Source organism: Chiloscyllium plagiosum, chromosome 4 (assembly GCF_004010195.1).
Source record: "Chiloscyllium plagiosum isolate BGI_BamShark_2017 chromosome 4, ASM401019v2, whole genome shotgun sequence".
In the NCBI taxonomy this organism is placed as follows: domain Eukaryota; kingdom Metazoa; phylum Chordata; class Chondrichthyes; order Orectolobiformes; family Hemiscylliidae; genus Chiloscyllium; species Chiloscyllium plagiosum.
Genome location: NC_057713.1, coordinates 127,227,772 through 127,247,537, shown reverse-complemented (window position 1 = coordinate 127,247,537; position 19,766 = coordinate 127,227,772).

Sequence of the window (19,766 nt, the reverse complement as noted above, 5' to 3'; positions counted from 1 at the left end):
TGCAGTGGAGGCTGGGACACTAAATGTCTTCAAGGCAGAAATTGATAAATTCTTGATGTCACAAGGAATTAAGGGCTACGGGGAGAATGCGGATAAGTGGAGTTGAAATGCCCATCAGCCATGATTGAATGGTGGAGTGGACTCGATGGGCCGAATGGCCTTACTTCCGCTCCTATGTCTTATGGTCTTAAAAGCAATTAATGGCAAGCATTGTTTTTAAATTTATTTGTAAAGCTACTGTAATTAAAGCTGATGCTATGTGAGTTTATTTTTAAGGATTAATTCCGGGGAACAGGTCAGCGTCTTGAAGTGAGATATTTTGAGTTTGATTAGTGGGGGATGCTTTACTGGAGCAAAATATGAGCACTAAAGTTGTTTAGGAGAGGTGGGGTTTGCTTGTTGTGAAGGAGAGGATTCATTCTTTTTGAAATCTTATTCCCAAAGTTTCATCCTTCCATCCACCACCACACCACATTATTCCAGCCCAGTAAATGAGATACTGATTTGACATCAGCAAGAGCCTAGTGCGATCTCCACTGTAAACTTTAGTACTCCTGCTAAGCAAACATTCATGTCTAGCTGTGAAATGTGAATATGTAATATTGGTTGATATCCTGCATTGTAGTAATTTGCCTCCTGCTCAGGTGGACATAATGTCTGATGGTATTACTCGAGAGTACTCAAAGTGCCTTTGTACAAAAAATATAGGGCATAAGCTTGTCAATGATTTAAGGTCAAAGGACAAGGGTACTTGAGAACAGTATTCATGTTGTAAGTTTAAAATGATCTAGGATGTACTGACCTGAAGAGTGGAAATTATCCAGTAGTATTCAAGAAGGGGATTAGACAAATACTTGAAGTGGGTAAATGGAGTGGAATGGGGCAAATTGTGAAGAACCAGAATGGGCACAGAACAAATGGCTGCATTTTTGTGCTATATCATTTTGATTCTAGACAAAGTTATTTAACTTTGCCAAATTGTGTCTACAGGGAATGATACTTGCACATTGGCTGCTGTTTACCTACAGCTATATTTAAAGAGTTAAAACCTCTTGATGTGACCACATATTAATATAATTACTCCTGTCCTAGCTTGCTCCTGAAAGCTGGTTCTGTCTCATTGAAGACATATTTTCTTTGAACAGGCATGAAAAGCAGATATTCCCAAATATTAGTTTTAATTTAGGAGCAAATTACTGCAGATGCTGGAATCTGTACTGAAAACAAAAAATGCTGGAATTCAGTGGGTCAGACGGCAAACACGGAGAGACATCAAGCTAATGTTTAATCTAGACTCTTGGTTGCTAGCTCAATATAACTACACAACAACATGTTGCAAATGCCAGCTGGGTCAAATGTTAGGACTGAAAATGTATCTTTCTGATCTATAAAAGTCATAATGCATAAAACAGTACACAAAGTGAACAAGAGGAAAATATTGAACATAATTTTAATCAATGCACAATAGATATTAAAAGTATGCCCAGTTTAAATGTGGTTAAAGGAGATTAATCAATTTAAAATTAATATTTAGGAATATCTGCTTTTAGTGCCTCTTCATAGAAAATATTGCACTTAAATATTCTCTGCCAGTGCACCTTTCTCCACTTCACCTGACAATGGAGCAGCACTCTGAAAGCTTGTGATTTTAAATACTAAACCTGTTGGACCATAACCTGGTGGTGTGTGACTTTTGACCTTGCCCATCCCAGTCCAACAACTGATATCTCTACATCATGGCTTCATGGGACGATTGGTGAAAGGTGCATTTACCTTTTACAAAGGCTATCACAACTCTAATCTGGCCCCAGTGAGCAATTCATTTATGCCAGGCTCTCTAGTAGGAAAAGAGTGAGCTTTTTAGTGTGGCCATTTAGCTGTCAGGAATGAATCCGAGCTCCACAGTAGGCCATAGGTGTGTTGTTACGTGAGAGTAGTGTCCCTGCCTTTCTTACCAAGTAGGCATGGGTTCAAGTCCCACCTGCTCCAGAAGTATGTAATAACATCTCTGAACAGGTGATTAAGTACTGATATTTTCTAATGCGGCTTTTCAGCTTAGGACCCCAATATCTTGTCATGTGATCCCAGTGGGGGTTGGGAATCACAATTTGATAAGCCGTACAATAGAAATGGTGCTATATGGGTGTGTGCAGTTCATATGCAGGTCAGTGAGAAATACTGCCTTGAGAGGATGAAATAGCAATAAGGGCCACAAATGTGCTGCATCTATTTTTTTAAGCTGTTTGCCACTGCCTTTTTCAAAGATGATCATTATTCTGAAGTATGTATTTCTAGTAATTTAAGTCACATGAAATTAAGTTTGGAGCTAAATCCACCCATGAAGACACTGAATTGAAAAGAGTTTTCTACTCAGCTAGTGTACTCTCTCTGCAGTGTGGTTAGGATGTAAGTTGTTTAATACTTGGAAAAATTGACCAAAAGAAACCAAAAAGGGGGATTTTATTGGAATTCGCTGGAAAAAATCATCTGTGTTACAATTCAATGTGTTAATTTTGAATGTCCAGAATAGTACAATAAATCTTTCCTTTTTACAAGGATGCACTAAGCAGATTGTGCAATCTCCAGCCAGAATTTCAAACACTTATTAAAGGAGATTAAGAGGATTATCCAGTGTTCCAGTTCCCTTGATCCCTCTACCATTCCATCAACAAGCGGATCAAAGGGTCTTGTCAACTAATCAGATTTAAAATCTTGTTTATATGCTTTGTGAGAATTGGGAGAAATGCCTTGGCCCTTTACATCCTCCCTCACTATTTGTTCAAGGCCCCAAACACACCTTTTCTTCCGTTGACCTTGTTTCAAAAATTATTATTTGTAAACCACTCAATCCAATTTCTTAAGTATTTATCTTTGTGCAAGAGTATATGTGAAGCTTAAAAAGGATCTATTGTGTGCCTTCTAAATTTTCTGACTTTGAATTTTAAAGCAATGATAAAGCTTTTCACACTAGGAAATACAGAAGGTTGCTTTAGTCAAAAAAACTTATAGCATTTTGGTTGTTCCCATTTATCGTGGTCTGGGAAGTCAAATGTAAAATAAATTTTACATTACCTTTTGCAAGTAGCAATATTAATGTTGTCTCAGTCAGCACGGAATTTTAAGGTGCGACGTCTCTTTAAAGGATAAAGGAAGTAGGCAGCTGCTACCTATAGAATCTACCAAAATTGACATATAATGTACTTTGCACTGGTATAAAAATAAACTGGTGGAGAACCTCAGCAAGTCTGGCAGCATTTGTAGTGAGAGAAATTGGGTCTCTAATATGACACTTCAATTCTGAAGAGAGGTGGAAAAGCAATGATGTGTGTTGGGGCAAGTGGAACTGAAGGGAAGTTCTGGGAGATTGGATATCAAAGGTGTCAAAGGGAAAAAAGAGGTGGCAATATTGAACTGAGGACAAGGCATACATCCAAGAGTGTGTCTCAAAACAGAATAAAGATGACTTCTGCAGCAGTAATAGGGGAAAGTACTAAAACAGACAGAGTTCACGAAATTGTTGATCTCTGGTTTCAGAAGTCTGTATAGTGCCTAAACTACGGAAAAGGAAGTGCCGTTCCTCCTAGTTGCACTAGGCTTCATGGAATCCTACAGCAAGTCTAGAACAGATGAGAATAAGAACAGTATGTTGTACTGAAATGACAAGTGACTGGAAGGTTGGGGTTTTGTTTGCAGACTGAACACAGGTGTTCTGCAAAGCAGTCATCCAATCTGCATTTCTCATAAATATACAGGAGGCCATACGAGTAGTAAAAGAGGTACAATTAAATCACTGCTTCACATGGTGTGTTTGGGGCCTTGAACAAATAGTGAGGAAGGATGTAAAGGGCCAAGTATTACACATTTTTTGAAGTGATGGAGTAAACCAGATGCAATAATTCCTACAGAACAGTCACTGTGAAAGAAAAGGGAAGATATATGTTGGAGGTAGCAGAAATGCCAGAGAATGATTCTTTTGAATGTGGAGGCTAGCGAGGTGGAAAGTGAGGGCAGGGAGAATCCTATCATGACGTTGGGATAGAGGGAAACCAGTAAGGGCAGAAATGTGTAATATGGGCTAAGGATCTAGTCAACCGCACTGGATGGGAGGAAATTCTGTCGAGAAAAAAGGAAGACTTATCAGCGCTAACATTGTGGCTTCTAGTATTATAAAAATAAATGTGATGGCGAAATGGAGTGCTTTCCAGGAAGATGTGAGAAAGTGTATTCACATAGTTGTGGGAGTTGGTGGATTTGTAATGAATGTTGGTAGACAGCCTATCCTTAGAAATAGGACTAGAAGTTCAGGAAGGGAATGAACAAGAATGATATGGACCAGGTAAAGATTTTCTAAAAAGGTGAAAATTGGAAGCAAAATTGAATAGAATATTTCCAGTTCCAATTGAGAGCAGGAAGCAACATCGATATAGTTATTTGTTTTGGAGAAAGTGAGTTGTAGCAGGAAACTTAAATAGGACTGGAATAAGGAATGTTCTTTACTCAAAGACAAACAAAACTAAGGCCCATGTGGTATGTGCGTAACCACTTTTTAAAATATAATTTGGAGAAAGTGAGACGAGTTGAGCGAGAAATTGTACTGTCGAGGAATGAGCTCAGTCAAACAGAGGAAAGTGGTGATGGATGTTGACTGTTCGGGTCTCTTCAGCACAGAGCCCTCAAACTGTCATCATAAGTTGCATAGAGGGGTTATGTCCTTAGTGAAGAGAAGGAAGTTAGGGACAAAAACTTGAAAACTGTTGAACTAACACAAGGTGTCTGAATAATTACTGATGTAGTTGTGAAGAGGCTGGACAAGGAGAATAAGCAGCCAAGATAGGAGGAAATTTGTTGGAGAACATAAGATAGGGAGCTGCGGACAGAATACCTCCTCTGACGTTGAGGTCGCCGACAGTCCTTGCAACAAAGGCTGTGCTCAGTGCTACGGTCGTGATCCAGGGAGATGAGACATGTTTGAGAATTGGCACTCAGTCTCTGCACCAGCAATCAGTATGGCAGATAACAACAGCATGTTTGAAAGCAAATTCAGAGTTAGTCCTGAGAGAGCCAAGTTTGGAATGTTTCGAGGAAAATCGCTTACACTTAGTGAGGGGAGCAGAGAAATTCAGGCAGCTTGAATGGTCTGATATGAAAATAGATCGGGTGGAAAGGTCTATTAAGTGGGGAGAGGGCTCCTGTCCAAAGAAGTGTACATAGTAGTGAAGGTGACCAAAGAAGAGTTCAACGTCATGCCTTGTTTTGGAATTCATTTCCAAGGCGCAATAACAGTCAGTTTTCAAGATACTCTTTGATACTATTAACTCAATGCAAGTCTGTAATCTTGACTGTCTGTTAAGGACAACTTAAGTTTCTGGTCTTTGTAACACCCATGAGTAATAGCAAAAAATATGTAAGGTGGTGAGGCAAATAGTTGATGCACATGACAATTTTGTGTATTTCTAATGGATTTTATCTCAATTATTTGAAGATTCATTTTCGTGTGGAAGGATTTTAATGTTAAAAGGAAACCAGCATTTTTGCTGTCACTGATTAAGAGCTTGCACATACCTGTCTAGTCTCTTTACTGTAATTTCATGCAGCTCCTCTTTTAGCTTAGCTGCAAAGAAAGTTATTGCAATATGGCAAAATAAGTGGCTAATACCTAATTGTTTGCTTGAGAAATAAACTTAGCAAATGGAAGAGCTGCATTAAATTGATTATAACTCTAATTAAATTACATAAACTAGACCGGTGTGCAGTTTCTGCTCCAAGGAGAGCAAAGAACAATCTGTGCAACATTAAATAGCAGTGCAGCTGGAACCCACAAATATTCAAGAGTTTTAACCTTGCATAAAGCTCTATGGGTCTTTGTGGTGCAATGGTAGTGTCCCTACATCTGGGTTCAAATCCCACACTGCTTTAGAGGTGTCTCATAACATCTCTCAACAGATTGTTTAGAAATACTTATATAGCTCAGGGCTAATTTTTTTTTGTCTAAATTGTTTGAAATAGAAAAAGATAAAAACAACAATTGTTATGTGATTTTAAAGAAATGTACAGAAAGAAATCTCAAGAATCTTACTGCTGTGGTCTGTTTAGACTATACTTTGAATAATTTTTATATTTGTACTTCAATGTTTTTAAACTTCTAAACAGTTGGATGATGCATTTCCAATCTTGCTGATTAGTTTTTATATACTGCTGTACTCTAGAAAGTGTTTTGTTTTAAATGTGCAGATAATACTTGATTCTGTTTCCAATTAAGTTGGTTTCTGTCTTATTCTTTGGTTTTAAGAATTTGTTTCTATTTACTGAAATCCAAAGGATGGTTTGTTAATAACATCCTGTTGCTTTCCAACCGACATGAGACTGCATGGATTGCTATCTGGAATAAACTACTTCTGTCACCTCCCTCTCGCTTGCAATGTTCAGTTCCTTTTTTGAATAAGAAATTAACTTCTGAATTCCCACTCTAGCACTAACTGTTGGAGTAATATTTGTGGGTTCTAAGAAACTTAATTAATAACCATCCCTATTTCCTTATGTAAATGTTTGAGGAAATATTTAGAGATTCTTCCTGGTGTGGGATTAGTTAGGGTTTCTTCCTTGCCTTATTCTTTTAGAAAAAAAAACTAAACAAACATTTTGTAAATCAAGTGGGGATTTCCAAATCATTAAACTTTTGTGCTACATCATTATCTAAGAAGGAACAACAAACCATATTTACTTCTATAAACTGGTTTGTGTTAATTGGAGACTTTTTTGATTAATGTTCCACAAGTGGATTGGGGAAATTCCAAATGTGCTTGCATGTAAAACATTATGCAAAAGATAAAGTTGAAGCACTCACCACAATCTTCAGCCAAAACTGCCAAGTGGATGATGCAGTGATCACCAGCATCACAGATGCCAGTCTTCAGCCAATTCGATTCACTCCATGTGATATCAAGAAATGGTTGAGGGGACTTGAATACAGCAAAGTCTATGGACCCTTAGTGTTTCAGTGGTACTGAGGACCTTGTGGTTCAGAAATTATTTTTCCCCAAGCTGTTCAAGTGCAGTTATAACACTGGCATTTACCTGACAATGTGGAAAAATTGCCCAGGTCTGTCCTGTGTACACCGCCAATTCCTGCCCTATCAGTCTATTCTTGATTATTAGTAAAGTGATAGAAGTGCTATCAAGCAGCATCTCACCAACGACCTGCCCAGTGACACTTAATTTAGGTTCCCCCAGGGCCACTCAGCTTCTGACTTCATTACAAACACTGTTCAAAGATAGACAAAAGCACTGAATTCCAGAGATGAGGCTAAAGTGACAGCCCTTGACATCAAGGCAACATTCAACTGAATGGAGCATCAAGGAGCCCTAGCAAAACTGTGAGCAGATTCTCCAGGTTGGAGTCATACCTGGCACATAGGAAGATGGTCATGGTTGTTGGAGGTCAGTCATCTCAGCTCCAGGACCCTTCTGCTGGAGTTCGTCAGGGTAGTGTCCTAGGCCCAACCATCTTCAGCTGCTTCATCAATGACTTTCTTTCCATCATAAGATCAGAAATGGAATTGTTCAACAATGGTTTGGGCTTACAAATGGTAAGTAACATTCATACCACCCAAATGCCAGACAATTACTGTCTCCAGTAGGAGATAATCTAACCACCATCCTTGATAGGCAATGATGTTACATGACTGAATTCTCCCTTATCAACATCCTGGAGGTTACCATTGACCAGAAGCTCAACTGGACTTGTCATAAACATGAGTAGGTCAGAAGCTTGGAATACGGCAGTAAGTAACTCACCACCTGACTCCCCCAAAGCCTGTCCATCATCTACAAGGCACAAGTCAGAAGTGGTGGAATACTTCCCACTTGCCTGAATACATGCAAAAACAACAACACTGAAGAAACTTGATACCATTCAGGTCAAACCACCAACTTGAATGGCACCATATCCACAAACACGCTGTCCCTCCACCACTGATATTTAGTAGTAGCAGTGTGCATCCTCAAGATGCATTGCAAAGATCCTCACCTGTTTTTTTTATTATATTCTCCACAGTGTGGAAACAGGCTGTTCGGCCCAGCCAGTCCACATCGACCCTGCGAAGAATAACCCACCCAGTCCTGTTTCCCTCTGACTAATGCACCTAGCAATATGGGCAATTTTAGCATGGCCAATTCACCTTGCCTGCACATCTTTGGACTGTGGGAGGAAACTGGAGCACCTGGAGGAAACCCACGCAGACATTGGGAGAATGTGCAAACTCCACCCAGACAGTCGCCCAAGGCTGGAATTGAACCTGGGACCCTGGTGCTGTGAGGCAGCAGTGCTAGCCACTGTGCCGCCGTGGTTGAGTACTGCTTCAACAACATTCAAGTTTAACACCATCCAGAACAAAACAACCTGCTTGATGGTACCGCATCTACTCCCTCCACCACCAATGCTCAGTTCACCCTCCTGCTTCTATCTATAGGTGCACAGCAGATACATGGGAACATCACCTTCACGTTCCCTGTAAGCCACTCACCATCCTGACTTGAAAAAATATATCGTTGTTCCTTCACTGTGACTGGGTTATAATCCTGGGACCAGTACTGGATCAAAGGAAGATTGGAACTAAACAGAAGCTGGTTATTCTCTGCAGTTTTAATAAAAAGCTCAGTTTAAATTTGAAGAAACTCGGTTCCTTTTCTGCGGTAGTTAGTGTGAGTTATGTCTGATTTATCGATTCAAAAGACATTTTTGAAGTGAATCAGTCGCTTACAAACCACTGAAAGTTTCCAGAGAAGGATAACCTGAAAAACAAGGGTTCAACCAGCTGAAGAAGGATCGTGTTAACATCGGGAAGCAGAGATTACTGAGCTGGCTTTCTGGATTTTTTTTCACCTTCCACAAATAATATATTTTGTGTGTGTGTGTAAGTGGATCAGAATTTTAATTATTGTTAAATGTCAGTAGTTTATCTGTTTATCTATAATTTTAGTATAATTGCTTATAATAATTAAACCTGATCTTTGATTTCTATTAAACTTGATCTGAACATAAGATAAATTGGGGTGCTGTGTGTTCATTAACATTTGGTACTCCTCTTTAAATTACAGGGTTCAGTTATGGCATGCGAGCCCAGCGGGTCATGACAGCCTCATAATTTCTTACTTTCAATGAGCTCTGGGACTTATTCATCCTGTCTTTGCTTTTTGTGGGAAAATTACTTTGTGCCTCAACTATCTCTCTTTGAAAAGTAACTTGTTGTTCAATCGCTATTTCTCCTGCCAACGTTTGCATCTTAACTGGATGATTTTCTTCTTGAGTTAATTATTCTTACTGTTTTTTTTTAGAATCCACTTGAACAAATGGGTAAATCTTTTTATCCAAAAGAAAGCTCTAGGAATAGGAAAGCAGAGAGTTCACCATATTTTTGAAAACTGACTTATCTGATTATTCTGAATGTATTATTTGTGGAACTGCATCTGCTTCAATAAATTTTGGATACTCCAAGGATGTGATCTGCATTTTTAAAATATAAGTTCATTCTTCTATTTATTTATCTCCCATATTTAATGAGGTGATAGCAATGTTCCCATTGCATTATAGGTTTGTTAGCATTGCTTGTGCAAGAGATGATGTTGGAAATATGTCCACATTGATGTCTTCTGCATTTTGTAAATCTACAGCCTCTTTTTCTTTTGCAAAGGAGGTATTATTAAATGGCAAAAGAATAGTTTGTATACTGTAGAAAACATAGCTGCTGTTACCAGTCTCTGCAATCATTTGTTGATTATGCTCTGGGAATTGTCCCAAGACGGTGATTATAGTTGTTATTTACTTCCCCAACTGACAACTTAGTAACTTAGAACTTTCAGTTTTTAAAGGCATTTCTTATGAAACAAAAACAAAATATAATGTGTTAAAAACATAAAACAAAAATGCTAGAAATTCTCCTCTACAAATGTTGCCTGGCTTGCTGGGTATTTTCTGTTTTATTCAACTGTTGAGTATTTTCTTCAAATCTAACATTATTTGACCCTAAAGCAAGGGCAGAGTCAATTTTCGCTTTTTTTTTAAATACATTTTCTAGTCAATAAGTTTAAAACCAATTTGCATATTTTTTTAATGGCAATTTTCAACTATACTGAATAATGTATATTTCTGTGCAAGTATCTTAAAGAAGTGAAATTTAAAAGAATAAGATCAGGAACTGTCAGATGCCGACATGATTGAGGATCTAGAATCCCTAGTGTGGAAACAGGCCCGTTGGCTCAAGTCCACACCGACCCTCTGAAGAGTAACCCACCCAGATCCATCCCCCCTACCGCTATATTTACCCCTGACAAACGTACCTAACATACACATCCCGGAACACTCTGGGCAATGAAGCACAGCCAATTCACCTTACCCCACATCTTTTGGATTGTAGGAGGAAACCGGAGCGCCTGGAGGAAACCCATGCAGACACCAGGAGCATGTGCAAACTCCACACAGACAGTTGCCCGAGGTGGGAATCAAACCCAGCAGTGCTAACCACTGAGCCACCGTGCTGCCCCCTGCTGAACGTTAATTAGATTCTTGTTGGTAAATTGCCTGAATGCATTTGTCTTTTCATAATGAAGAACTTGGATTGTTCTACATATTTAATTGAAATTAAAATTTTATCTTGAGTGAGTAAATGTTAAAATCTCTCATTTTGGCTATGTCAAATATGCTGTCTAGATTTATGAATCAAAATCTATTCAGTGGGAAAGAAGTTGAATGAGCCAGAATCTAGAATTGGTTGAGTTTTTTGCACTTTTACAAAAAAAAATAAAGTCTGTGTCATCCCTTTTTTCATTCACTGTCCTTTCAAGACAGAAAGCCAAAATTGAAATTCTTGTGAAATATTAACATCGTGATCGAGTGGAGAACGGTTAACTGATTGCATTCTACCACCGCATAGAGATGTGTGGGACAATTGAACATTTTTAATGTGAATTTAGCTGGTAAAGAAAGTAATTTCAGGAAATTCTTGCAAACATCAAGCTTTGGAAATGTAAACTGCACTGCTTCCCACCCACCATCCCAAAATTGAAAACACCCAGTTCAGCATTACCTACTTTACTCTTTCTGCTCTCTTGCTGCTGTGCTTGGAAAGTAAGCATATTAGAAGTAAGTATAGTATGACATATGGGCATCACTGGCAAGGCAGCATTCAATACCCATTCTAATGTTCCTTTGAATGGAGTGGCCTGGTAGGCCACTGCAGCGAGTTGTTAAGTCAACGATATACTACTGTTAAACATAAAAGGAATACAGATTGCAAAGAACTTTCAGGGCTGCCAGTATGGTTGAGTGACTGCTCTGTGTTCTTTGATTCATGGGAGGCTTGTCTCCAATCCTTTTTTTTTTGAGGCTGTTTTGTCAGCAAGCTATTGGGTTCATCTTGTCTGTACAAGCCAATGATGAGGCTTTTCATTGGTTAAATGCTGCTCATCTGTCAGCTCAGTGAATGGATATGTAAAGGGTGGTTCATAGAAGAATAAACCTGAAATGAATTTTTTGGAAAGATGAATGAAGTAGAGGACAGGAGAATGCCAGATTGCTTCTGGAAGTTCATGCAAACAACAACCACAAAACCCTAAAAGAAACTATTGGCTCAAGTTGAAGACAAATTATCAAGTCTCTTGAGAGACATGATAGCATAGCAGTAATGTCACTGAATTAGACATCCAGGGGTTTGTGCTCCTGGGATGTGGCTTCAAATCCTACCACAGCAGCTATTGAAATTTTAAATTCAATTAATAAATCTGAATTGAAAGCTAACCTCCAGCAATAGAAATTATTAAACTAGAATTGATTGTAAAACTCATCTGGTTAATAATTTTCCTTTTTTTTTAAGGGAAAGAAATCACTGTCCTTGTGCAGTTTAGCCTATATGTAATTCTAGACCAACAGCAGTATATGGTTGATTCTTAACAACTCTCTGCAGTGGCCTACCAGGGAACATAGGAATGTGTATTGAATGCTGCCTTGCCAGTGATGTTCATGAAAGAATAAAGGAACAAATATTGCCAGTTGAGAAAAAAATTGGCTTAGCGATAGCAGACAATAGAGATAATGGAAAGTAGTGGCAGCAATGCATCTTTCCCTTGTTTCTACACAATATATGAGACTAATGGATTTCAACAAAATTAGTGCACAGTGTGGCCCAAGAAATAATTTTAGTTTCTGACAAAATTCCAGATCCTGAAATTTTTAAAGGATCTGTTAACTTTAGGAAATGAAGTAAATTAATACTTTTTAAGAATGTTGTGGAAAGTCTCACTTGTCAAAATATGAGCACAATTTTCACAGCAGGATGTTGGATGTGGATTGGACTATAGCCGTCTTAGGTTTTTTCAGCTTTGTAGTTAGATTATCAGCACCACAGGGAACCACTCAAGGAAGACACTTGTGACTGCAATTTTGACACAGCACAGCAGATCTACATACTCCGCTATGTTTGACTGCCCTCTTCAATTATTGGTAAATGTGTCCAGAGTTTCCCACAAGGAACTGTGACGGTCTCTACTATGCACCAAATTTATTAACTAATGCGATGGAATAGAAATTTATAGATTTACCAATTATTCAAAAAAAATTAGTAAATCCTGAGTACATTTTTGTGAATGAAAATATAAAATTACTAAATCTTGATTAAATTTAAATGGGCAAAAACGTAACTGGAACCAATGGATACAATATAGTCACATACCTTCCATTATTCAAGAAGTGATAAGGATAAAGCAAAAAACTACAGATCAGTGAATCTGACATCTGGTAGAGCAACTATTGGAAAACGTTGAGGGATCGAAAAATCTCCACTTGAAAGGCGAAGCTGGTCAGGATGATTTTGTAAGGGAGATATCATTGGCTAACATTTGATTGAAATTTTCAAGGACGTGAATAAGTGTGTAGATGAAGGTAACACAATCTAAATTGACTTCTGTAAGGTTTTTGACAAAGTCTTATGTAGACTAGTCAAGAGCCCATGGCATCCCCAGGATAATTTGGCAAATTTGATCCAAATGACTGAGTGACAGGAAGCAGAGGGAGATGGTCAAAAGATGTTTTGTGACTGAAAGCCAGTGGCACACTACAAAGTTAGATGCTGAACCCTTTGTATACATTTTATTGGTTTTAGACATGAATGTAGAAGGTCAGTAAGTCTGCAAATGCAAAACATTGGTGGTGTCATAAGCAACAAAGAGGAAAGCCTGAGATAATAAAGCAACATAGATTTGCTGGTCAGATTGGCTCAATAGTGGTAAAGGGAATTTAAGTGGGAATGTTCATTGTGCAATACTTAATTTCAGCATAATTTGTCATTCAACAGATACTGAAGCAGTCCATGTTCAAATGAAACAAAATCTGGACAGTATCCATGCTTGAGGTGACAAGTGCCAAATAACAAGAATATCACTTATGCCAGGCTATGACCATCTCCAGTAAGAGACAATCTAACCACTGCCTTGACATTCAATGGCATTACTGTCACTTAATCCTCCACTATCAACATCTTGAGGGTTACCATTGACCAGAAACTCAACTGAACCAATAGACTGGGAGCAAGAGCAGGTCAGAGACTAGGAATACTGCAGTAAGTAACTTTCACCTCCTGACTCCGAAAGCCTTGTTCGCAAGTCAGGAGTGTGACAGAGCACTTTGCCACTTGCCTGGAGGATTGCAGGTCCAACAACATTCAAGAAGCCTGACACTATCCAGCACAAAGTAGCCCACTTCATTGGCATCATACCCACAAATATGCACTCACTTCATCTACAAGATGCGCTGTAGCAATTCACCAAGGCCCCTTTCGACAGCACCTTTCAAACCCGCAACCAACTAGAAGGAGAAAGACAGCAGATACGTGGGAACGCCACCTCCTGGAAGTTCCCCTCCAAGCCACTCTCAGCGCTGACCTGGAAACATACTGCCATTCCTTCTGTGTATTTTGGTCAAAGTTCATGAATTCCTACCCTAACAACATTATGGGTCTACCTACAGCACATGGATGCAGTGGTTCAAGAAAGCAACTCACTATTACCTTTTTCAAGGGCAACTAGGGATAGTTCAGCCAGCAATGCTCATGTCTCATGAGTGAATTTTAAAAAAATAGATGCAAGTATTTTTCTTGACCTTGCTATTGTCAACAAAGTTACTGAAGATGAAACTATATTGACAGAACAGGAAAGATCATGTCTAAAATTTTATGGTAGAATTGGAACTTTGATCATTTGAGAACTTCCTTTGGGCAAGACAAGGGGAAGAGGGGAAGATAGTATTGCCTTTGTTACTTGCCAACCTTCTGAAGAAAATGTTAAGTTCAAACTAAAGAAATGAAAACACAAACTCTCTTTATACTTTTTATAACTTTATTCTCTTTTGCTGATCAAAGAGGAAAGAAAGACAAAAAGCTGCTAAACCTTTGCAGGTATGTGGTGTTATTCTGATTATGTCATTGGCTAGTAATCCGGATCCCCAGGCTGCACTTATATATTAAAATGGCAGATAAAATTTGAATTTAATAAAATCTTTGAAGATAAAGTTAACCTCATGGCGACCACAAACCATTGTTGATTATCATTAGGGGAAACAATTTGGTTCACTAATGCCCTTTAGGAAGGAAACTCTGCCATCCTTACATGTCCCTCCAGATTTAAATACACTGCAGGCAGTTAGGGATGGGCAACAAATGCCAGCAGTGATGCTCATGTTCTATAGGAGAATTTATTTTAAATTAGGAAAGCGATACTTCAGTTTTAAAAGCTGTCAAATCCTAAGAACTACCTACGAATAACGCAATCTTTGGGGGACAAGAGGGTTAAAATAGCAGAATAAAACAAGAACTACAGATGTTAAGGATCTGAAACGAAAGGCAGACATTGCAGGACAAATTCTGCACAGATACTACCAGGTAAAAACAATGACTGCAGATGCTGGAAACCAGATTCTGGATCAGTGGTGCTAGAAGAGCAGAGCAATTCAGGCAGCATCCGAAAAGCTTCGAAATCGACGTTTTGGGAAGGGCTTTTGCCTGAAACGTCGATTTCGAAGCTTTTCGGATGCTGCCTGAATTGCTATGCTCTTCCAGCACCACTGATCCAGAAACAGATACTACCAGATCTGCTGAAAAAGCAGAATTCACGTTTCAAGCCCAGTGACCCTTCAGAGCAGATGCTGCCAGACCTGCTGAATTTCTGCACCATTTTATTTTTAAAATGTCAGATGCTTGCAAATATTGTTGAGTACAGCTGCAATTATACCTTGGAGCCAAGAATGACTTTCACTCCAGTGTTGTCCTATGGTGACTGAATAGCTAGATCGGCACCTCTTGCTGTTTGAGGTGGGTGGGATGCTGAGGTTTGGGCATGATCTTTCTGTTATATGTGCCTTACCTCCATCTGGGCCTGTTAGAGGCACTTAAAATGATTGGCATCTTTTGTGCACACTTCTTTTCCAATTTGGGTGGACTTAGTTGAGACTATTTTGATAAGGCAGAGAGGATTTTGCATTTTATTTTCACTAGGATTTGGAGGATATACTAAAAGCCATTCCTCTGCCCTCCTGGTAATTGTTTGCTGTGACAAAGCTATTGACAGTTTGTTTTTGAAGTCTTTGTCCATAGGCTATAGACATGTGACCTGCCCATTGCAACTGATTGAATGTAAATAGTGTCTTGAAACTGGCCTGAGAGGGGCTACTAATACTGGAATGCCTATTCTGCCAGTTATTTTGCAGAGGCATCACCAGGGCTTTTCTCAAGACATTGAGGTTTCTGTTGTTCGTGATCAAGATCTCCACTGCATCCTCAGTGCTGGTAGCACTACTGCCATGTAAACCATGACCCTTGTGTCTGGCTTGAGGTCTTTGGCATCTAACATTGTTCATCAAATAGTCAAGACTGCACTGGTAAACTGGAGGTGCTGTTGAATTTTAATATTCTTGAAACGAGATAACCTATTATAAAGTTTCTTTCTTTCCTGTTACCCGTTTTGTGAATGATAATGTCTAGGTAAGTTGTTTTACTTCCCCTAGCTTTACATCAGATTAAATCAATACTAAGTACAAATTGCACTAGTGTTTTAGAATGCACCAAAAAAAAAGTATATGGTACTTTAATTGGCCAGTTTGTGGTAAAACAATTGGGAAGACATTGATGCCGAATTCTACTTTAATGAAAGCTAGTCGAAGATAATGGTGTTTGCTGGAGGTCTGAGATGGCTCCGCTGACCAAGTTATTTTACAATTATGTATTATTTGAGCAATTTGATTAGATGCCAAATGACAGAGCAAATGCAATGTTGATAGCACAGCATTTTTGCTGTCCCTGTGAGTAATCAATCTTGCCAGGCAAGGGATCTAGCTGTTGATATGTATGGCATGTGTAAGGAACATTTCAGTTTGGATGCCTAGAGGTATACTTTTATTTATGCCTTCCAATCAGTGTATTCTGTCTATGTCTTTAAAACGTATTGCAAGTAACCTAATATTTTCATGTGACAATCTGAGCAGTCTTTTCAATAAAGTTCGCTAGATTTACATGGTCCAATATAATGCTTATAAGAACTGATAATACTTCAAACCTTTCTGAGCAGAATGTTTAACCAAAGCCATCCATTGTTATTGTCTGGGTGGAAAGCACTTAGGCTGAGGATGGCCTTTAGCAAACTTGTTTTCCTGTTATGTAAAGTAACATCATACAGTAAAGTACATGCCACACAAGATCCTTGCAACAATCAGAAGACCTAATTCATAATATGTTTTCTGGAAGTGGAGAAGGAGCAAGCTCACTTGATATTGCTACTGAACCAAATAAATAATTAGATTAAGTTTTTTTACTAATTAGAGCAAGTGAAAAACTAAACATGCTTTTTCCTTTAACTGTATAAAAGGAGGAATTTAAAATATTTTTTTGGAAATGTCTGTTGTATAGAAAAACTAATAGATTTTTGTTCTAAGATGCAGAATTTCATTGTTAATTTACACTAATGCATTTCTAATGCTTAAAGGCAGGTACTCAATTGGACTCTATTCAATAAGTTTTACAGTTTATTTGCCAAGGGTTGACATAGCAAAATTGTGTTAGTTTCAGCATCTACAGTCCTCACTTTCTCCGAACATCCTTGTAAATCTTTTCTGAACCCTTTCAAGTTTCACAACATCTTTCCGATAGATGAAATATTCGAACAGTGGCCTAACCAATGTCCTGTACAGCCTCAGCATGACCTCCCACTCCTGTACTCAATATTCTGACCAATAAAGGAAAGCATACCAAAAGCCCTCCACTATCGTATCTATCTTTTGACTCTAGTTTCAAGGAGCTATGAACCTGCACTCCAAGGTCTCTTTGTTCAGCAACACTCCCTAGGACCTTACCATTAAGTGTATAAATCCTGCTAAGATTTGCTTTCCCAATGCACCTCGCATTTATCTGAATTAAACTCCATCTGCCACTTCTTAGCCCATTGTCCCATCTTGTCAAGATCCTGTTGTAATCTGAGGTACCCTTCTTTGCTGTTCACTACACTTCCAATTTAGGTGTCATCTGTAAACTTACTAACTTATACCTCTTTGCTCTCATCCAAATCATTTGTATAAATGATGCAAAGTAGAGGACTCCGTACCAATCCTTGTGGCACTTCACTGGTCACAGGCCTCCAGTCTGAAAAACAACCCTCTACCACCACCCTCTATCTTCTACCTTTGAGCCAGTTCTGTATCCAAATGGCTAGTTCTCCCTGTATTCCGTGAGATCTAACCTTGCTAACCAATCTCCCATGGGGAACCTTGTTGAACGCTTTACTCAAGTCCGTATAGATCATAAATACCGCTCTGCCCTCATCAATCCTCTTTGTTACTTCAAGAAAACTCCACGGTCTACCTTGTCCATGCTGACCAAGTTTCCCAAAATAAACTAGTCCAACTTGCCTGCGTTTGGCCCATGTCCCTCAAAACCTTTCCTATTCCTGTACCTGTCCAAATGACTTTTTTAAAATGTTGTGACTGTACCTGTACCTGTACTTACAACTACCACTCCCCCTGGCAGTTTATTCCAGAAACAAACCACAATGTGGAAAACGTTGCCCCTCAGGACCCTTATAAATCTCTCTCCTTTTACCTTTAAAAATATGCCTCCCCATTTTTGATCTCCCCTACCTTAGGGAAAATATCTTTAACCTAGTTCACCCTGTCTATGCCCCTCATGATTTTATAAACTTCCATAAGGTTCCCCTTAACCTGCCACTGAAAAAAACACCCAGTCTCTCCTTAATTCAAATCCTCCCATTCTGGCAACATCCTGGTAAATCTTTTTTTAACCCTCTCCAATTTAATAATATCCTTTCTATAGCAGGGTGACCAGAACTGTACAGATGACATTGGTGAGACCACCTTTAGTGCACTGTAAAACCTCAACATGACGTCCCAACTCCTATACTCAATGGTCTGAGCAATGAAGACAAGCACACTAAATGACCTCCTTAACCAACCTGTCTATCTGTGACGTAACATTTAAAGAACTACTTACTGAACCCGATGCAACACTATCCATGGCCCGACTATTAGCTGAATAAGTTGTGCCCTTGTTTGCTTTATCAAAATGTAATACCTTGCATTTATCCGAATTAAACTCCATCTGTCACTCCTCAGTCCATTTGCCCAATTGATCAAGATCTCTTTGTAATTTTAGATGACCACCTTCACTGTCAACTATACCACCAATTTTGGTGTCATTCACAAACCTACCAACCCATGCCTCCTATATTCTCATTCAAATCGTTTGTATAAATGATAAAAAAAACGGCAGATCTAATACTGATTCCTGTGGAACACCACTGGTCACAAGCCTCCAGTCTGAAAAAACAACTCTCCATCATCACCCTCTGACTCCTATCGTCAAGTATTTTTCTACCCAATTAACAAGCATATCCTGAATCCCATGTGATCTAACGTTTACTAATCAGTCTACCATGCAGAACCTTGCCAAAGGCTTTACTAAAGTCCATATTGATAATGTCTACCACTCTGCCCTCGTCAAACATTTTGGTTACGTCCTCCAAAACTCAATCCGGTTTGAGCATCATGATTTCCCACAGCCATGTTAACTATCCCTAATCAGTCCTTGCCTTTACAAATTCATATAAATTGCCTCTATCTACAGTAGGGATTTTCTGACAAGACGCAAAGGTTTTCTTTCTGTGGAATTAGAATTGTGGAAAATAAACTCGTGAGACTAACTGCAATGGGCAAGAAAAATGTTTATAAAAATGCATATGAGACAGGTACATAGAAGTATAAATTGGTGCACGTTGCCGATTGTACCTCAAACCCGTCCCGTGGAAGTGTATTCTGACTGCCTCTGGCAAATGGACTCCTTTCTTGTTGCTTTAACAGTACTGAAATGTAAGCATTCTGAACTATTAATAAGCTGTTTCTTATAAATCCTAACATGACTGACTTCTTGGTATTGCTGGGAATACTAGAAAAACAATTGAAGCTAATGAAATCCAGGTGGCTTTTTGAAAATGACGTCTGTTTAAACATTGTTGCACTAATGTGGAGTGACACTACAGCTGTGATCAGCATGCTTTTTTAAAATTGATCCCTATTCTTCCTGGTAAAGATGTAACAGGAAAATTAATTAAGAGAGGTGCAAAGCAGCAAAATAAATCTTCTCACTTTTGTGAATTAATCAGCTATAAGCAGAAACTGGAGTGCTTTGTGTGTAACAACAGCCGAAGGTCTCTGAACTAGGATC